The following is a 19843-nucleotide window of genomic DNA, read 5'->3' as shown; positions in this document are numbered from 1 at the left end:
CATAATTCTTTTGAAAATAAGTATATTACGATCTGACAAAAGGGAAAAAAATTACTCTAAAGTAATCTAGTTTTGAACTTATTTGAAAAACAGTTCTGTTAGTTTACATTTTATACAGAATACGCAGAAGTAGTGAGTTACCATGGTAAATCTACATCTCTGGTACTACTTGTCTTTTAACTTTAGTTAACTTATCCAATTTCTTAAAGGTTTTTCCGAAGCTGAAATTCTAGGATCAGTTTGGCACTTGTGTCTTCTTTTCCTAAATCCATTGAAAGTCATCACCTATTATAAGGCTTCCTTTGATATTTTCAAATAGTGTGTTTATGTAATGTTTGGCAAATTTTCCTCTTCATTCTGGTATCCATTATATATTTATTTGCTAATGTAAATATTCTGTTTAGAAATTCATTGAGTACTATATCAAACAGTACTTTAGGCATAATGGAACTATTTTTCTTCTATAGAGTTATCACTTCTTAGAATTTGTGGTTATTCTTTTTATCTTTTAAAATAAGAATTTGTCAGACTGGGATAATTTTTTTAATTCAAATTTCTTACTATCTATCTTGTTCAGTAAAGTACTTCAATTGTAGTAAAACAATGTCAGCTGAGTTCATCTTTAGGTGTTTAGATGAGCCACCTCTTTTATACCACTGTTTAAACCATTAGTATTAGGCACCTATATCAATAGTGTTGTGTGGTACAGTGGTGCAGCGGTAGTGTTGTCACCTCACAGCAAGAGGTTCTCTGGTTCGAATCTCAGCTGGGGTGCCTTCTGTGTGGAGTATGCATTTCCTTCCTGAGTTCATGTGGGTTTCCTCTAGGTACTCTGGTTTACTGCCACATTACAAAGACATGCATCTAAAGCATTTCTCCCCAGGCACCACTGAAAATTGGCATTGTTACAAGTCATACTTTCCCGGTTAACAAATGTTAAATAAATAAATAAATTAATTAATAAAATACAGTGGTACATTGAGTAGCTTTGCTGCCTCATAGGAAGAAGATCTTCAGTTTGATTCTAACTGAAGTATCTTCCCTGTAGACGTGATCACATGGGTTCTCTCTGGCACTCAGTTTTACTCCCTCAGCCGAAAGACATAGAATGACTTTAGTATCATTGGGGCTTTGTGTGTTTGAGTGTGTGCGTGTGCATGTGATATTGAAGAAAGGCCTGAAAATCTACTTCTGTTCTCTACTTGCCTGTTCAGCTTTGTGGATCCTCATATTTCCATGCTATATAAATTATATTATGAAACCTGAACTTATTGCATCATGAAAACATTTATTTTCAATCTACATATTTTATGTATTGAAATACCTATCCTTATTACCAGTAAAATTGGTGCACTAAACTAACTAAATATCCCTGTCTTAAAATAAGTGTATTCCTAGCTCAACTGGATCTATTTCCAATGAACACTCTTACCTACCACCCGCTTCTGTACCTATACTGCAACAACTATTCTAACTAGCCTACCATGGCTACCTCGGGAAAGGAAGTTGTCTCTCTTAAATAACATTCAATATTTATAATAAACTATTATACATGAATAAATTAGAAAAATATTTATTCCCACTAATGTATATTCTCATTTAATTATTTTTAATTTATTTAATCATTTGGACAATATTCCAATTATTTATATTTACACAAAGGTATCATCATTTGCTGTATTAATTTTTATCTTATCTCTTCCACAATTACAAATTTTTAATTATGACTAAAAAGTTAAGAAACTTAGTAAAGTTTTTAGCTCTCTTTCTAGCATACTTTATATTTCTCATTTATAAGAAGATAAAGCTTCTATAGAGTTTTCTTTTACAAAATGATTATGACTTCAGCTAACCCAATCAACTCTCTAAAATGGTGAATTATTAACATTAGGATGATCTGTGTGCTGAAAAATCATCATCCATCTCATATCCATAATCAAAGATACTGCATTCATATGTCTATAGACATTAGAAAATAATATATGTATATAGCTAGCATAAATGTTTCCTTCTTCTTGTGTTCAAAATATTTCATAAAAGTTGAATTCCAAATTCATATTTTTTCATATATGATCAAATTCATTTAGCTTGCCTTATAATATACTATTTGACTTTTGATGTCTTGGCTTCTTCTTTTATAGTCATACAGTTAGATTTTACAGTTAGTCTTGTATGATTTATCTTCAGAACTCCCTTCAAAAATTGTATTCATCTGGTAAGTCAATCTATTGAATAACTAATTTCATTCATAAAGGATAGAGCATCTGTTACCATAATAAAGGGAGTTATATTTAACAGTATATTTAAATACATTCTCTTTTAGATACAAGTGTTCTCATTCAGAGCATTTTATCATTCAAAACAGTTTAACATTCAAAAAGTGATTCTTTCTGTATGAGTTTTATTGTCTTTGAACATTTTATTTAAATCTGTATATACACTATCTCATCTTGACTAAGTACTTGCTCCTTCAGTGGTTAATTATCACTTGTACCATGCAAGTTCATTTTCAGTCAAGAAATAACTATCGAATAATTGCTCTTTTAATATACTGTACAATTTATTTCTCCGTACAAGTTATTCTGTTAAAGTTGCATCGGATACATTTCATTGTTGTTCTCTGAGATTCTTTTGACTACCAGTATTTATATAAATTATGATCTTGCTTGCCCACTTCAAATGGTACAGAGATTGCATGAATTATGTGAGTGGGCTGGCTGACTATATATCTCTAGGTTAGATCATGGTGAATTGCTGTGGTTCTAAGTAGGAGTAAAGGACAATCGCTACTATTTTTAGATAAAGTAGAGGAGGTATGTTGTACAATGATGCTCACTGTTTTAGGGCTAAGACTATAATGTGTCATTGTTTATTATATTAGCATGTGCTATACATTTCAGTGGAAGCATCCAAAGCTTTCCCATACACCTACTTTACTCTCTTCCTCAAAAGGAAGGTATCTTTTCAGTTGACAGTCAAGCCTTCCTCACCCTTAGAGCCCTCTTGGGACATAGGCGTAGCCCCACTACTTCTTTTCTCACCAACAAACAAATTGTTCATAACATCTGCCTCACTCCTTGTCTGCAGTACTAGAATCCTTTGCTAACAGTAAAGGTAAAACTACCTTCTGCTAAGAGCTAAAGGTATACTTCATTTATGTGCTGAGAGGTTATATACTCTGTAATTAAGTTCCTTTGAGCTCATCAAAATAATTTTAAGGTGTGAATAGAGCTATGCCTTTGTTGTGCCATTGTCCTCAGCTGTTTGGTTCTAGAAGAACATTCTGTGATTTACTGATTCGACATCAAGTTATGGTATTAACATTAAAATCACATTCTGCCCTGGCAGAACCAATAATAGTATATTTTACTCTTATTAAGATATGGACCTACCAGTGGATTCTTGATCCATTCCAGATTTGCTCTGCTTTATGACCATTAAATACTTAATAATATCTGACGCTCCAATAACTCTAAAGTGGATTGGGCAGGCACTCCAAAAGTGAATGAATGAATGAATGACGGTCACAGACCTTGCAACACTATTCATCAACCCTGGTATGGAAGCAGGATCTCACTGAAAACAAAATGCTACATCATATAAATAAATAAATAATGATAACTCATCCCTGCTGTGTAGTTAAACATTATTAATCTTGATTGTTCACACTGTATGCCAGGCCTGCACAACTTAGAAAATATCAAAGGCCATATTCCTCCAGTTGTTCTAGATGCATGGTAGATTTCAAAGAGCAAATGCTTAGCCTCACCAAAAGAAAAAAAAAAAACATAAAAATAGGAATTTGCCTACCATGTGTCTCTCCCGCCAACACATGTACTCATATGTTTGCTTTTGAGGAGGTACAGAGAAGCCCCATGGCATTTTTAGTTCCTGCATTGGGAATGCTTGTCATTTCTTATGCTAAGCAACCGGGAGTGATGGATATTAATGCCTTTGTAGGGGTGGGGGGGTGGGGCTAAGTGTTACATATTGCTCCTCTTGCTATCAATCTTATTCTAGAATTGACATCAAGATTCTAATTGCTAGGGAGCAGTGGTAACTAGTTCAAGATCTTCTTACTCTTCCTGTAATTTTATCTGATCTTGCTGCATTGGTAGTAGGCGGGGTGCGGGATAGGGACAGTTTATGGTGGCAGTGTAAGGTGAATTTATATTTCTGCAAAGGAGATGCTTTTCAATAGGCAGTCTCTTCTCCTTATCTATGCAGTGGGGAGTCCCTGGCCCCTCGGATGGAATGTGATCAATTCAAAGTTTGTTTGCAGATCAGAATAGGTGGTTTGAAGTGAGTAATAGGAGGAAATATTTGTAGAAATGTAAGGAGGTGAAAAAGATACTCAGAGCTCAGTTGGATTCTTTTAGGCAGACATGGAGGGAGGGGGGGGCTAAGGATAAGCTGAGGATTGCTAACAACAACATGGAACAGTATCTTAATAGGAAAGTGGATAACGCCTTTACAATTTTTTAAAGATCACACAGTTTAAGTGAACTCCTAAACTGCTTAGGAACTCAGTAATTAGGTTATAGCAACAGGTCTCAGAAATGCAGATTTGCAAGATCAGGGATCTACATGCTGGAATATTGGTTGACACCCCTGGGGATATCTTGAAGACACTTGTGAGCTTTTATGACAGGCTATATGCTGCTGAGCCCCCTTCTCAGCATCACCATAACAACAGCAGAAGTTTCTTGGTTGAAAAGAATTTGTGGCCACTTAGCATTGCTCAGCAGGCGGCACCAGTCTCTCTGATTACCTTTGAGGAGATTGCCCTTAAGTTGTGGTTTCAAGCCTGGGGAAAGACCACTGGGCTAGATGGCCTGCCTCTTAAACTATATGATATGGGCACATTCATTTTTATCAATTTTACAAAATTAGCAAACATAGTTTGGAGACAGAAAGTCCTCCCCCACTTGGAAACAGACAGACACCTCCCTCTTATTGAAGCCTGAAAAAAAAACTCAACTCTGATAGCCTATTATAACCCTATCCCAATCCTAAACAATGTGGTGAAGAAACTGGCTCTCTTTCTACCAGCTTAGGTACATTAGGATCAAAACAGATTTGTCTCTAGTAGAACAATGCTCGATAATTTAAACAAAGCATTTCTTATTTTAGAGGATGCTAGCAGAACAGTCAGTCTCCTGTTATAATTAGTTTTGATGCAAAAAAAGACCTTATTCAAGGTGAACTGGAATTTCCTATTTTTGGTTTTGGATAAAATGGCTTCCCCAAGAAAGTTCATGGATTTATTAAGGAGACTCTGTATAAAATCTGAGGCCTGCATAAAGATAGGTCCTTTTTCATCTGACTTATTTAAAGTGTATAGGGACATCTACCAAGGTTGCCCTCTTTCCCATCATTATTATTTACATTGTGTATTGAGACTTTAGTGGTGAAGTAACAAAATGTGGTGATTAGGGGATATTAGATTAGTGGTTGTCAGGTGAGGCTAGTGTTGTATGCAGACAATCTTCTCATATACTTGTCTGACCCAGACTGAGACCTTCCCATAGTAATGGATGAAATACAGGTAAATGGGGAGAGGGTTTGAAGGGTACTTGATTAATATTGATAAAACCCAATTCATAAGGGTAAATTACACCCGTCTCTGAGACACTTTCCTCTGTCCCCATTGTTTTTGAAGACTAAACAGGGTGACATATCTTGGCTTAATGTTTAGCTCCACATTGGAGGACACACTGGAAGAGACATACAGGGGCATGCTTCAATGAACTAGACGAATCATTAAATGTGGAGCGAGGGTTGGGTTTGGATCTTCATCAGCACATTGAAGTTATTTAATTGTTTGTACCCCCTTTGGTGTTTTAAGGATTACAGTGCATCCCTGAATCTCAACCCAACAAAATTTGTATTGACCTAAAGTGCACGATCACAGTCTTTACCTGGGATGGTTATAAGCCCTGCATTGCTTAGGAGTTATAGACACTCCTAACCTTCTTTGGTTTTGTAGCTCTTTCCAACTTGGATACTTGGATACTTATAATCAATCTTCCATATTGAAGCTGTTTCCTAGGCTGGTGAATTTAGGCTACTTTTCAGTCTTGAAGGATATCTTTCTGTTTCATTCATAGGGGGCTCTGGTCTCTAATAGATGCTTGGGTAGCCTTCTTTTTTTTGCACCCTGTTCTGATGGTCTGTTCTAGTGGAGACCTTTAAACTAACTCTGTTGCCTTTAAGGATACTAAGAGTACAGTTTGGTTATCAGATTTGATACCTATTAGATATACTTTGGGTTGAGAATGTTATAAGTAAGACTCTAGCAGTAATATACATTGGTACTCTTTTGAATTTAGACTACTGGAAACAACTACTAATTGGAAATGGAGTCATGAGGCACCAGGAGTACCAGGTTGAATTTAAGACAGTGTAGGATAATAACTAAATATTCTCCCAGCTTCTAGAAAAAGACAATATTTTGAACTTGATCAAAGCCCATGACCTAAAGCTGGTTTCAGTGGGTAAAGTACTTGATAGATTCCAGGGTGGAACCTCCTCCTTCTAAGGGAATCATCTCAGAGGTTTACAAGATTCTGATAGATAGCAAGAAATCTCTCTCTAATGTGTATAAGCTTTGGTGGGATAGAAAACTCAACAAAGGTCTTCCTTGGGTTTTTTGGCAGTCACATCCATATTCCCAGATAAACCAAGAGATCTAGAAGTTTTCATTTTTTTGTATGGAAATGTTTATTCAGATAATTTATATCCTATTATACTTCATCAAGGCTCCCTTGTTTGCACCTCTGTACATCTCTGTCTTTTTGGAGACACAGTGATAACATGTTGGGGATTGACTGTACATTTTTGGCCAATGTCCTGGGCTGGAAAGATTAAAACAGAGCTGCACCACCAGTGTGAAAAGCTGTGTCCTAGGAAGGTGATTAGCACTTTTCTTAGTAGATTTTGACCCAGCCCCATCATTAGAGAGACCTTATAATACTCTACTTCATTTCATGACTTTGAGGGATAAGAAGGTGATTACTAAATCATGAAAATGAACAGCCATCAGTAATGTTCTGAGATTTAAGGGCATTCTACATGAATTATGTAAACTGGAATGTAACATTAGGGATTGTAGCGCAAGGGGGTTATGCATTAGCTAAATGTGCTCCCTGGATTCAAGCATTATCCTTTGATACACCTGCCTGAGCTGGGTGGCTAAGGGGTTTACAAAATACACTGAAAATGTGAAGGTTTGTTTGGTTTTTCTTATTGGCAACCTATTAGGTAGTCTCCCTGGGTCTTTGATCAGGTCCCTGGTGCAGCTAACGTACAATGAAAAAAACTTATTTTGTATGTCTGTTAGTGATTGTAAAGACCTTGATTGATGTATTTTATATTACCCTGCTTACGCTTTAGTATTTTTTTTTTAGTTATTGGTTGTTGTTAGCACAGTGTATTCCCCTCAGCTCTTCAACTGCTTATTGTGTATTAATTTTTATTTTCTATTTTGAATTGCATTGAAATTACTGATTAGTTTTTATGGGTTTATAATGAAGTTTTCTTATTAAAAAGGAAAAATGAAAAAAGAAATTTATGATTTGTACACCAACCTGCTATACTGCTACCTTATACCAACATTCCCCTTTCTATACTGTGTGTCACATATGTAAGAATGGATTATGTTCATTTGATTGTCAGTATACTTTATCAACAAAGAAAACGGTGCTTCATTTAACTGATAACTCATTTGATTGATGCTGCAATTGATCAGCATTCATTACATTGAAAAGCTTAAAATGTTATAGAAAGTGGCTGCTGGTGGGATTTGGGAGGATAGTAATTACAATGCAAATTAGTGTTGATCAGATTTTTGTTATGATAATTCCCTGTGTTAAGTTGTTCCACCATGTCTAGAAGTTTAAGTATATGTGCCAGCAGTGAATCAGTGTGTAAGGAACATTCTTTTTTCACCATGGATATATGACTATGGAGTTAGTACATTTATGTTACAAGGATATTAGGTCATGGGTGCTGGAACCATAGAGCCAGGGGGAGGGGGAGCCCCCCCTCCCCAATTTTACAGCTGCAAGACCTGTCGGGAAACATTAATGAAGTGGAGTTTTCAGACTAATGTGGCTTTGCATGCAGAAGTTAAACTAACTAAACTTGCTGTTTGTGTGTGTGTGTGTGTGTGTGTGTGTGTGTGTGTGTGTGTGTGTGTGTGTGTGTGTGTGTGTGTGTGTGTGTGTGTGTGTGTGTGTGTGTATACATACAATACCCCAGTTAGGTATACCTGGTGTTTAGTGTTACTCAGGCTTAAACAAGAGTCTGAATTCTCTACCCATACCACCACTTGTGGTTCAGGAAGTTGAGTCCATAGCTCTCCACTGTAAAGATTGTCACAGAATATTTGGCTCATACTTTTGGTCTGTTCCTCTTAAAATTTGTGTTTTTCTGGCAAATCAGTGAGAACTGTATTCACTAAATAATGATAGCTCTTTAAGTTTCAGTCTTCCTATCTTTCAGGAAACACATGATAACACAAAACACTTTATTTTAGCAACTTTCTAAGATTATACAAGCAATATTTAAAATGTGTCCCTGGTTCTGGGCCTTTGCCCCCCCAATCAATTTTGGCTTTTTCCAGATTTCTTGTGCTGTGAAGCTGAGAGATTTAGTTGATCATCAAGTAGATTTTACAAGGACCTGAGAGCTTCATGGGAAGAGAAGTTTAGTGCTACTTATGCAAAGTTGTTTGCATTGTTAATAGCACAACAGGTAGTATACTTGCTTTTGATGCAGAAGGCTGTGGGTACTACTGCCACAGTATGCAGGTGGATCGCTGATACTGTACTGTGTTGTACTTTAATAGGAGTGGATACTGCAGTCCTATGACTGTCCTCCTTTGGAGGAGTTACCTAGTAACTATGAATCAGTTAGTTTGCCATCCATTCTCCATTGCAAAATTACTAGCTTATCATTTGTTAATGTAGCATAGGCAATTTATTCTTCAAGGGCAACAGGCACTTTGAGGATGAAACAAGGAAGTAATAAGTTGTTTGCTAGCAGCAACCTCTTCATTAGTTACAGATCCCTTTAATGTGGAATTATTTAGATGACTTACTTCTGCAGAGATTTTGCATATTTACTGATATTGGTGGATTGTAATGACAGAAGTTTGAGTGGCCTTTTATGGCTGAAATTTTCTGAAATGGGTAGTTGTGTCATTATTGGTTCATACATTTTGTTTCATTGCTTACTAGAAGACTGTTCCATACTACAAATTTAAAACACATTCTAACAAGTGGCGCTGTATTATACAAGAAATATAATTTAATACAATCAGGTGAATACAATCAGGAAGGTGAATCAAAGAACATATACATGTATGCTTGCTCATAGGATGCAGGAGATAAACTAGGGAAAGAGACCAGTCACCAGTGGCGTCCCCCAAGGTTTGGTGCTGAGACTTTTTCTGTTTGGCATATACATCTCAAACGTAAAAGGAAATACCAAAGAGCTTTGGCTGACTAAGTCTGAGATAACTGCAAGCTAGAAGCAGTTATTGAATCCACAAATGACTTAACCATCATGCAGGAAGGTTTGTCCCAAGCAATAACTGATGCCAGAATCATGAATTGAAACTAAACTCCAAGAAATACATTATCATATCCTTTGGGAAGTCATCTACTCCAGGGAACTACCAAATTGTCAATGTCCTCCGAGAACTGACACAGTTGTTTGGCATTTGGGAACAGTGTACAGTATGTACAGTGGCCTAACTTTTAACCAGCATGTGCCCAGAGTCATAGAAAAGTCTTTCTATATTGCACAGCTTATAAACAAATTGATTGTTATTAGATCTAGAGATGTTATTGTCCCCCTTTACAAATACCTCATTAGGTCAATCATTTTGTATAATGCCCACTTTGGCATGTCTCTGTCTAGACCCATGCAACAATTGGAATACCCACAAAGATACCTTACTAAAAGGATACAAGTCCTAAACAATAGGTCTTGCATGGACCACCTCAAAGATTTATCACTATACTCAGTATCCTACAGAGTGCTTAGAGGTGATGTGTCTGGCATATAAAGCATCCTCTGACCTAATAGAGATGGACCTACTGAACATCAACAAGTCAAATGGCATCAGAAATACTCAGTCCAGGTATCTAAACTGAATGTTGTAGAGAGATGATATATATCCAGAACAGACTATCCATTCAAGTAAAACAAAACTCATCCCTGTCCATATTCAAATGCAACTTGGATCTAGGGATGGGTAATAGAAGATGTGCTCCAGGATTGTCCCTGTTGCCACTAATGGATAGAGGCAGTTCCTAAATGCTGCATTCCTTACATGGATCCCCTCAAATTCTCTATAGTATGATCACATTTATTTTCACTAGGGCTAATATACAGTTATCACCCATGGGATAGGTAAGATCAATCAGGAAATGCTAATTCAAGCACCAAAATGGAAACTGGCTAAGCTTAAAATGTTCTCCAAGTGAACCTATGTTGTGGTAGTAAATGGTTTTAAAAATTGCCATTTTTAGATTACTTAGTACCCCTGTCACCCACCACCTTTCCAGTCTTCAACAGCTTCCGACACCTCTGTATGAGGTATAGAGGGGCTTGCCCCCCTGCAAAAAAGCTTTTGGAGGTGTATTTAGTGTGTATGAAACTGTCAATGAAATGAGTGTCCATCAAATGTAGTGTTGGTCAAATGAGTTTTAGATTAACCGAAGCACTATTTTTCCTTGTCAATTAAGTGAAATGGTGATGTACTTAAAAATAAACATAGGCATATATGAAGCAGCTAGTAAGTACAGAAAATCTGTCTGAAACAAGGGCATAAAAAACAAATTCTAACAAATAATCCTGTCAGTATAATGCAGCCAGTTACTTTACCAGATTCAGTAAGAGATTATAATCTAATTGGCACAATCTGGAACTAACCAAAACACGGAAAGAGAATAATTATATATGATTGTACAACATGCTTACATACCTCATATATTTCCATCTTCTAACTGTTCTCCTCTTTCTGTTTTTATAGTAACCTGACTAAAAAAGCTAAACATACTTTCAAATACCGTTTATGTTGACTAAACAACTCATTCCTTCTTATACATTGTATACTATTACTTATTCCTATAATTTTGATGTTATATCTAAGATGCCAATTGTAGAGTTGGATTTTTTTTTCTTTTTATATGATTGTATTTGTTTCTTTTATATTAATGTCTATGTAATTTGTATGGAGCTGTTCTCCCCGGGCCTCCAATGAAAATGGGTTTAGACCCAGATGGACTATCCCGGTTAACAAATGTGAAATAAATAAATAAATAAATAAAAGACAATTCTCCCAAGAAATATTCAAAAATTTACTACACAAAATAATTAGACTCAATTAAAGCTACTACCTCTAGCAGTAGCACCTATAACCCAACATTCCTATGTATCCTTAACTCAATTGTATCTTTGCATAGGAGAAAAATAAAACATATCCTATACCTATGGCTAAAAGCAACAACAAAGCAAGTCATATTCCTAAGGGATAAAGCTTGTCAACTATGGAAGTCTGGCTCTACACAACAAAACCTACAAATGTATAGAAAATTAAGAAATCAGGCAAAAATTTTAACATAGAAAGTAGGATCATTATAAAAACTTGCAAGCAGCATACAAATACAATCAAAACAGATTATGGAACTCATTAAATACTCTTGTCAAGTCTGGTAAACAAACTTCCCATCCCTCTACCAGAAGAAACGAGTTAGTCTACAGCTTGCAAATTAAATGGCCACTTTGTTTATACAATATATTCTCTTATTGCAACAAAACTGTGCAAAACCAGTAGATGGCATGGACACTTCTACAGATGCCACATTTAACTTTATCAGTATTCCTTCCAAAGTCATCAGAAAGAGATAACATCCTTAGTACCGAACAACCTTCCATCACAAAATCTACATACAATTGCTATTATAATTGCCACATTCTAATTAATAAATCTGTCAATGAAATGTATGTACTACTACTATGGAAACAATCATTATCCATATACATAAAGGTGGTTCACCTACTGATCTTTCTAATCACTGACAAACAGTCGTTTTGTCACCTCCCTCTAAAATTCTAGAAAAGTGTATTCTGTAACAAATCAGTGATCATCTCAATAAAATTAAACTGCTTTCCCACATGCACACCCAGCATGGCTTTCACCCTAGTCTCAGCAGTGAAACAGTTCTTTTCCATTTTCTAAATTAAATAAATAAAAAGGCCTATGCAAAGCATTTGACACTAAATAATATCAAATACTTCTACAAGGACTAGCTCAGGTGGATATGGGAAGTTCTGTTATCAGTTTGTTTAAATGTGTTTAGCTCAATGTACTAGCTTGTACAAAGGCAAGATACTTCCTGTATACTAAATTGTTTACTACTTTTAATTTATATTAATGACCAAACCATTATTTATGGCAAATAATGATCTATACCCAAATGGGATAGATTATTTAGAGCACAAAAAGGAATATGGATAGGCTTAAAGTGGCCTGTAAGGGTAGCTAAGCTAGTACTTGCCTATAAACCTGAGAACCTCTGACATGCACACCATTATAAAAACCACCATAACTGTGCAATATGCAGATAATTCAAATGAATTTACTCAACAGCTACTTCAAATGAGCTTCAAGCATGCAGTTGGAATTATTTAATGAATTATATTGCAACTTAACCCAGTTACTACTAAATGCTAAAAAACAAAAAAGGAACAACAACCATCGGCATTTTAGTACTATAAACATTTCTGTAGAGCAAGTACATCAAGCTAATCTATTAGAAATATGTATAGCCCATCTCCTAAAATCTATTACCCAAATTACATAGTTAATAAAACTATGCAGAAACCTGCCATGTTGTACAAGGCAAAACTATAACTCCTTAATGCTTCACTAATGTCAAGAGCATGCTCATTCTTCATATCAGGCCTACTTTGTGCATCCCCTGATCTTACATTTGAAAATTGTTATTAAATTAAAGAAATTAGAGCATTGCTGCAATACAGTAACTAATTTTGTATCAAACCTTCCTGGCAAAACACAACATTGTGTAGCCCTAAAGAAAACTGAATGGTTAGAGCTTCAAAATGATCTAACATTCTCTCAGTTAAAGGTTATATAGAACACTGATAGTTTTACACATTATTAGTGTGCAATATCTAAGCAGATAGATTATGTGTTTCAGTAATGTAAAGTCTATTGTATATTCATGACTACATCAAAAAGAAGATGAAATACCACAACATTCTCAGTTCAACTTGGAAGTGTTGTTACAATGATGCTTGTTGTCTCTTATGTGTAGTTTATTACTAAAATCCCCAGATTTTGTGCAATTGTGTGAAACCAGAAGTCAAAGAACTATTGTAGTGTTAAAAATCCTGCATTGTTTATCACAGATTTCCTGATGATGTGGTATTAGATCATGTTTCTCAAGTTTTGAGCCAAGTGTTTTGTAATTTTATGATTCAAATTCAAGCAAGATATTTTAAGTCCTAGTTATGCTCAGAATAAGGCACTGGTAGAACATATGGACCAAATGGTTAAAAATCTCATCAGACAGTGTGACAGTCCTGAATCTTCAGATAGTTATATGTCAGTTCTGGAATACAAAAAAAAATGTGCTATTGTAATCTGTGCATCTCCAGCACAATTGCTAATGGCTAGATATCTTAAGGTCAAACTACGTACTCCATTTTCATTGCTAGTATCTCATGATAAATACATAAACTGTTGAAATGCTGCAGGAGACAACATAAGCAGAAGTTTTGCAGATTATTTAAAACTATTTCAATATTACTAAAAGGGAAAAGAGTAAGGATGAATCTTCAGTTTTATTTGTCACAGAAAAGTCATATTCCAAGAACCTTGATTGGTCCTATTCGGCAAGCAAGATTCAGTTTTTTTTTTTTAAACTTCTGATGTGCAAGTGTATAGATGTAGCAGGAAACACTGGATTAAGCAACCAGATTTGGAAGATATCCAGTCATCTGTAAGTCAAGACTCAAAGGAAATATCTGAGGTAAAATAATCTTCACCACCTTCTCAATGTGAAAAAAGTTCTATGGGTGATAATTATGTTCATTTAGACTTTTTATTGACTCGTTGTGATTCTTTTACTAAAAGAACTGTATTTAAGTCTTTAAGTTTCAAAAAGATATCGTACTGTTCAAACTACTTTACATAACTATTGTAGCTTAGAAGACTGATTAAAAATGTTCTGTAAAATTTGTGTACATTCTATATAGAGTTTGCATTTCATATGCCTTCTCTCTTATTTCGTTATGCATTTTTCCTACACACTTATGCTTAACAGCATCAGACCACATTAATATTTTCCTCTTGTATAACTCCCCTGACTCTTCCTTTCTTCCCATTCATTATGCCTCCCACATTTACCATATCCTCTTTTTGCTTTGCCTTCTTTCTACCCTTGTCTTCCTTTCTGACTAGAAGCCTCTCCTAAAACTTTATCTCAAGTTTTCCCCTTATATCCTGCTCATATTACACTAACCCCCTCACTATATTCTCCTAAAATTTTTGCTCTCCCTATCTAAACTTGATAAACGTCCCTGCTATATTTGCCATTTTTGCAAATATTATATATTTTCATATGCAATAAAGAATACTGTTCTGTATTTTCTTTATACGTTGTACTTTTACCATTAAAAATATTGTGAACCTTTTTGTATCTTGGTTAGTTTGTTTTATAACACCAGAATTGCCTGAAAATTGTTCATGTTGATGAAGTAAATAAGTAATTAAAACATGCATTTTGAACAAATCAAAACAAATTCCTTTTCCTTGTTCAGTGTGTGTGTGAGGAGAAAGCTTCTAATCCATCTAATAATATATCCTGAAGAAGTTTTTGAATTTTTTTAAAAAGTTTATTCAAGCCAGTTAAGTGAGATAAGACAGTCATAATGGCAGCAAATTGGGGAAATCATAAGAAGCTGAAAATCAAGATAGAAAGGAATACAGTGGAACAGGTTAACAGCTTCAAGTATCTAGGAGGGGTGGTTGAGGAGAAGGGAAGTCTGAATGAAGAGGTCAAAGCTAGAATCAGAGGAGCTGCAGCCAACTGGCATAGAGTGCCAGATGTAGTCTATGACAGAAGAATGCCAAAGAAGCTGAAAAGTAAGGTGTACAAGACAGTGGTACGACCTGTACTACTGTATGGTACAGAAACCTAGGCAGTAAATGCAGAGCAGATGAAGAAGCTAGAGGTGATGGAAATGAAGTGCCTGACATGGGTGATAGGATGCACAGAAGAAATGAGGACATAAGAGCAGAAGCCAAAGTAGCTCCAATTGCAGAACATATCAAAGAGGAGCAGATTATTGTGGTTCGGACACATGTGCAGAAAAGCAGAAGACAATCTTATTTAGGATAGATGGGAAGAAAGTAAGAGGAAATGAGGGCATCCAGCTAAGAGCTGGATGTATTGTGTAAGAGAAGATCTGTGACGGTCAGGCATGAGTGTCATAGAAGGTGGGAGTATAGAATTGAATCGAGAGAGATGGTGACAGTTAACACCACACCTCAACCCCATGTAGAAAAATGGAAAAAGGGGGTTGATAATGATGATGTTAAGTGAGCTGATGGACAAGCATTCTTGTTGTGATATTATACCAGTTACAGTTCCATTATTTAAAGGTATTCTGAGACTATAGAGGGAGGGTTTAAGGGTGCCGAGCACTGCGAAAGGAAAAGATAAGGAGATATGTTGACCAAATCAGGGCTTAGGGTTGAGTCCCTTATTTGAATATTCCTAACAGCCCGAGGTGGGGTTCCAAATGAGGTATAAAATGCTTACATTTACCAAACTAAACTTCACATTATATTATGAGGCAGGGAAACAGCACAAATAAAAAGTAACACTTTTGAAATGCTGTTGCATAAGTAAAATCAGATCCATTTTTTATTTTTTTCCATATTACTTATTGACCTGAAGAGGCTTGCATTTCTCATATTCCAAGGAATGACCCACAATAGAAGAGAACCAATGTGAACAGCATCTCCCCTTCTTACTTTAAATAGTATATTGACCATTGGGATCTGTGGCTGCAAGTGTAAAGCAATAGTGTGCCACAGTATATGTAATAAAGACAAATTGGTAATATTATTTGGTTTCTGATAAATATATGTGCATTCTTAATTTTCCCAGTTTTAAGTATGAGTGCTTTCATATATTCCACTGTGTTACACTCAATATATGTCTCAACATCAGGACCCTTTAAATACTTAGAGCTGCACTGCAAGGAAACAGAGGCAAAGTTAAATTAAAGTCATGTTCATTGGATATATATATATATATATATATTAGTATCTCATATCCTTAAGTCTTTGTGATATCTATCAATGCATGTGTTAAGCCATCAGAAACGAGCAAGACTTTTCACAGTCTGATGATTCAAAATTTATGTTTCAGGAAAATACACTTGAGACTGTCTTCTGGGAATGAATCCTTAAAGGTTCAAGCATTCCTAGATATTTCTCTATCACTGTATCTAATCACCACTCTCACCTTACCAGTACCTTTTCACAGGCAGCAACTTCTTTCTCTAGGAAGGCCATACTGGTCTGTCCTAGAGCAAATCTGTGGATACCAATCCTGTCATTTAGTTTATGTTTAAAGGAAGATAGTGAGTTGCACTGTTTCACATCCAGGGGAAGTTTATTTCATAGGTTTGGGAGGCATTTAGTTATAAACCTGTTCCTCCAATGTATTCTATTCATCTGTTGGTGGAGGGTGAGATCCCTAGTTCAAGTATTGGTAGAGATGTTGGAGGTCCAGGACAATCAGGTCTCTAATGGTGAGGCAAGATAGACTGGTATCTCCCTGAAAAGTCTATAAGACACTGAATAAAGGGATATAGCATCCATCCTCTCTTCAAAGCTCACAGACTTTAGGCCTGTTATATTTTTGATTAGGAATCTTTGGGGACTTCCTAATTGTTTGACATGTATACTGAAACACATCCAAAGGGAGACATTGTACTCAATAATTGGCCTGATCGGTGCTGAGTATAAGGGAGGATTACCTTTTTAGATCTTGACAGTATTGCTTTAGCAATGATCTGGGCTAAAGAAAATAATTTTGTGACAACCGTTATTACATGATGGTAAAAAAGGGAGGCAAGTACTACTACGTGTAGCTGGATCCTTAATCAAATTTTTGTTTTGTAGACAGTATGATGAGGGGAGGAGTTGACTGTCAAAAGTGATGACTAGACTTTTTAGCCTCTAATGAGGTAACTGCAACTTGCACTGCATAAATCATAACTTACCTTCATCAGATGCATAAATTATGCCGTTTAGACAGATTGCAATCCTTCTTATGACAAATGGGTTTATTTTTAAAGCATTTAGCTTTTGCAAGATGCCAGCCTGGAGAATTTTGTCAAAGGCCTTAGCCAGGAAGACATGTTGTATGCACTGCTTGGCCACCATTTACAGCCTCCATAACACTTGTGAAGAAATTTACCAGATTTATGTAGAAACTGTGTCACTTAGGATCAATAAACTAGATTATGGCTTCTACTCATGTTTTTCCCTCACCCATCCTAAACATAATATAAATGGTCAGCCTTTGGTCTAGTTGATCACCAGATTAAAACTATTGACTATAAATCTCAACCTGGAACTCTGGGCTTTGTGACTTTTTGACATCAGGTTTGCCTTTTTCTACAAACAGACTCACTAATATTTTTATTAAAGCTAAAACTCCATAACAGCATATAGCCTACAAAAAGACTATGAAATATTCCTTATTACTGTCTGCATGAAGATAGTGGCTATCATTTTTTGATCCTCAATCCTATGATGCTGATGTTTATAGTTTGTGAGGTCTGGGAGGTACCCCAACTGAGCAGGAGACATATGCCCAGTACAATAACACTGTTGCTGATTTACAGATAACCTTATCTGTTTTTCTTACTCAGGTGATATTCAAATTACTCTGCAGTCAAATTGAAGTAACAGCCAGGACAATTGTATCAGTGGTGATATTACTTCCTAGTCTCCCTCTTCTGACACAGATCTAAGCAGTCCTATAAACAAAGCTTATTTTATTTAGTGATTATGTTATTGAACTTAGTAAGAAAACAGTATTATTTATTTTTTGCGCAGATGATTACTGTGCTGTGTTTGGGAACCTCTGCAAGGAGTCATCAGCGTGATAAATGACCTTTCTTCTAAGGGTTAAGCCAAGAGTAACTGACAAGCAACACTAGGAAATGTTGCTAGTCTGTGCACCTCATATGCTTCTTTTTATTTGAAGTGACCAGGAGCACAGAGCTATACTTAGATATGATTCCTTGTTTAAACTGCCATAGTCAGCAGTATTTGTTTCTGGTAAATATCCAAAAATATAACAACCTAGTATTTTACGAGTACATAAAAAGTCTTACTGTTTTGATCATGCTTAGCATTTTTCAGCAGCTGGGTATAAATTTATTTATTAGTTTATTGTGTTTTCCATTACGTGAAAACACTATAACATTTCTTGAACTCATATCGTTACACATTGCCATAAGCAGCATCATTTCACAATCACAATTTGTTCTGTTGCAGTGAAGTGGAAAATATCTGAAACATTCTAACTGAACTGCAGTTAAACATTTTACATTACTAAAGGCTGTGTGTAGTAAGTGGCAAGGATTGCTCTTCCTTTCTCTCGCTCTTCTTTTCCTACTTCTATCTTCCATTGTATGGTCAGTGGTTGGGTAGACTAATTTAAACTGCGAAATGTATATGTATTCATGGTTCAAAGAGAGACCATCTGAAATGAAATATGGATTAGAGACTTCCAGCCCCCTTAGGCTTACGCCAAGTAATATGCATGCAAAATAATGAATTACTTAATGTGGAAGCATGTAACTGATTTTTCACATTATAGCACTTTTTGATTCTTATTGACAGACTTTCAAGAATGTAGAACTTTATATGTAATTTTCACATTTCCTCCAAACTTTAAGTATATTTTTAAACTGTTTAAATGGCCTTTGAAGTTGTATGTGTGTGTATGTTGAATTTATTGAAGTCTGTTTTATTTTTGAGTTGTGTATTTTACTGTAATCTGTAGATTTATAATGTGTTATGTAATTTTAATAAAACTATGCAGTAAAATGTTTTAGACTACCAGCATCTATGCCCCTGCCGATAATTTTAATGTGCTTATTAGTGTAATTTAATTGTATATATTTGGCGCTCATTTAGGCTTTCCATGGATATTACATGAGCCTGTCAGCAGTGTTGCCACAGCACTGATATTTTCCAGAATTTCATTATTCAGTCTTAATAACTTGACTTCTCTACAATGTACTTGTACACAAGTTGTATAGTCTAATTGCCTTAATCAGTGAAGACATTTATATTTAGCCCACTTAATGAAATCAGTGGTGTAAATGAATACCCATGTTTTAGAATACTATACATTTTTCATGCAATGTTTACAAATTATGTGCCATTTTACTGTCCGTTGCTGAACAAGTAAATCATTTTGCTGTGTTGTGCTTTTCAGTGATTATATTACGTACCTAAGAGTGGTTTAGATTATACATCTTGTATACATATTGTACTGGGCCCCATTGGATATCACCATATAATGTTTAATAAAGCATCGAGTGAATGCTGCTTCTAAATGTCTCCCTATCAAAAGTGACAGGTCCCAGTACTGAAAAGTTGCAGTTTAACCAGAATAACAATGAATTCTCAAACTCACTGTTATAATTCTCAAACATTTGTGTAGGATGGCTTCATTTTCTGTGCCCCCACATACCTGCTACGTCTATG

The sequence above is a fragment of the Protopterus annectens genome, chromosome 14.part0, assembly GCF_019279795.1.
Source record: "Protopterus annectens isolate FY-2018-M chromosome 14.part0, PAN1.0, whole genome shotgun sequence".
Taxonomy (NCBI): domain Eukaryota; kingdom Metazoa; phylum Chordata; order Ceratodontiformes; family Protopteridae; genus Protopterus; species Protopterus annectens.
Note: the sequence above shows the minus strand (reverse complement) of the source record.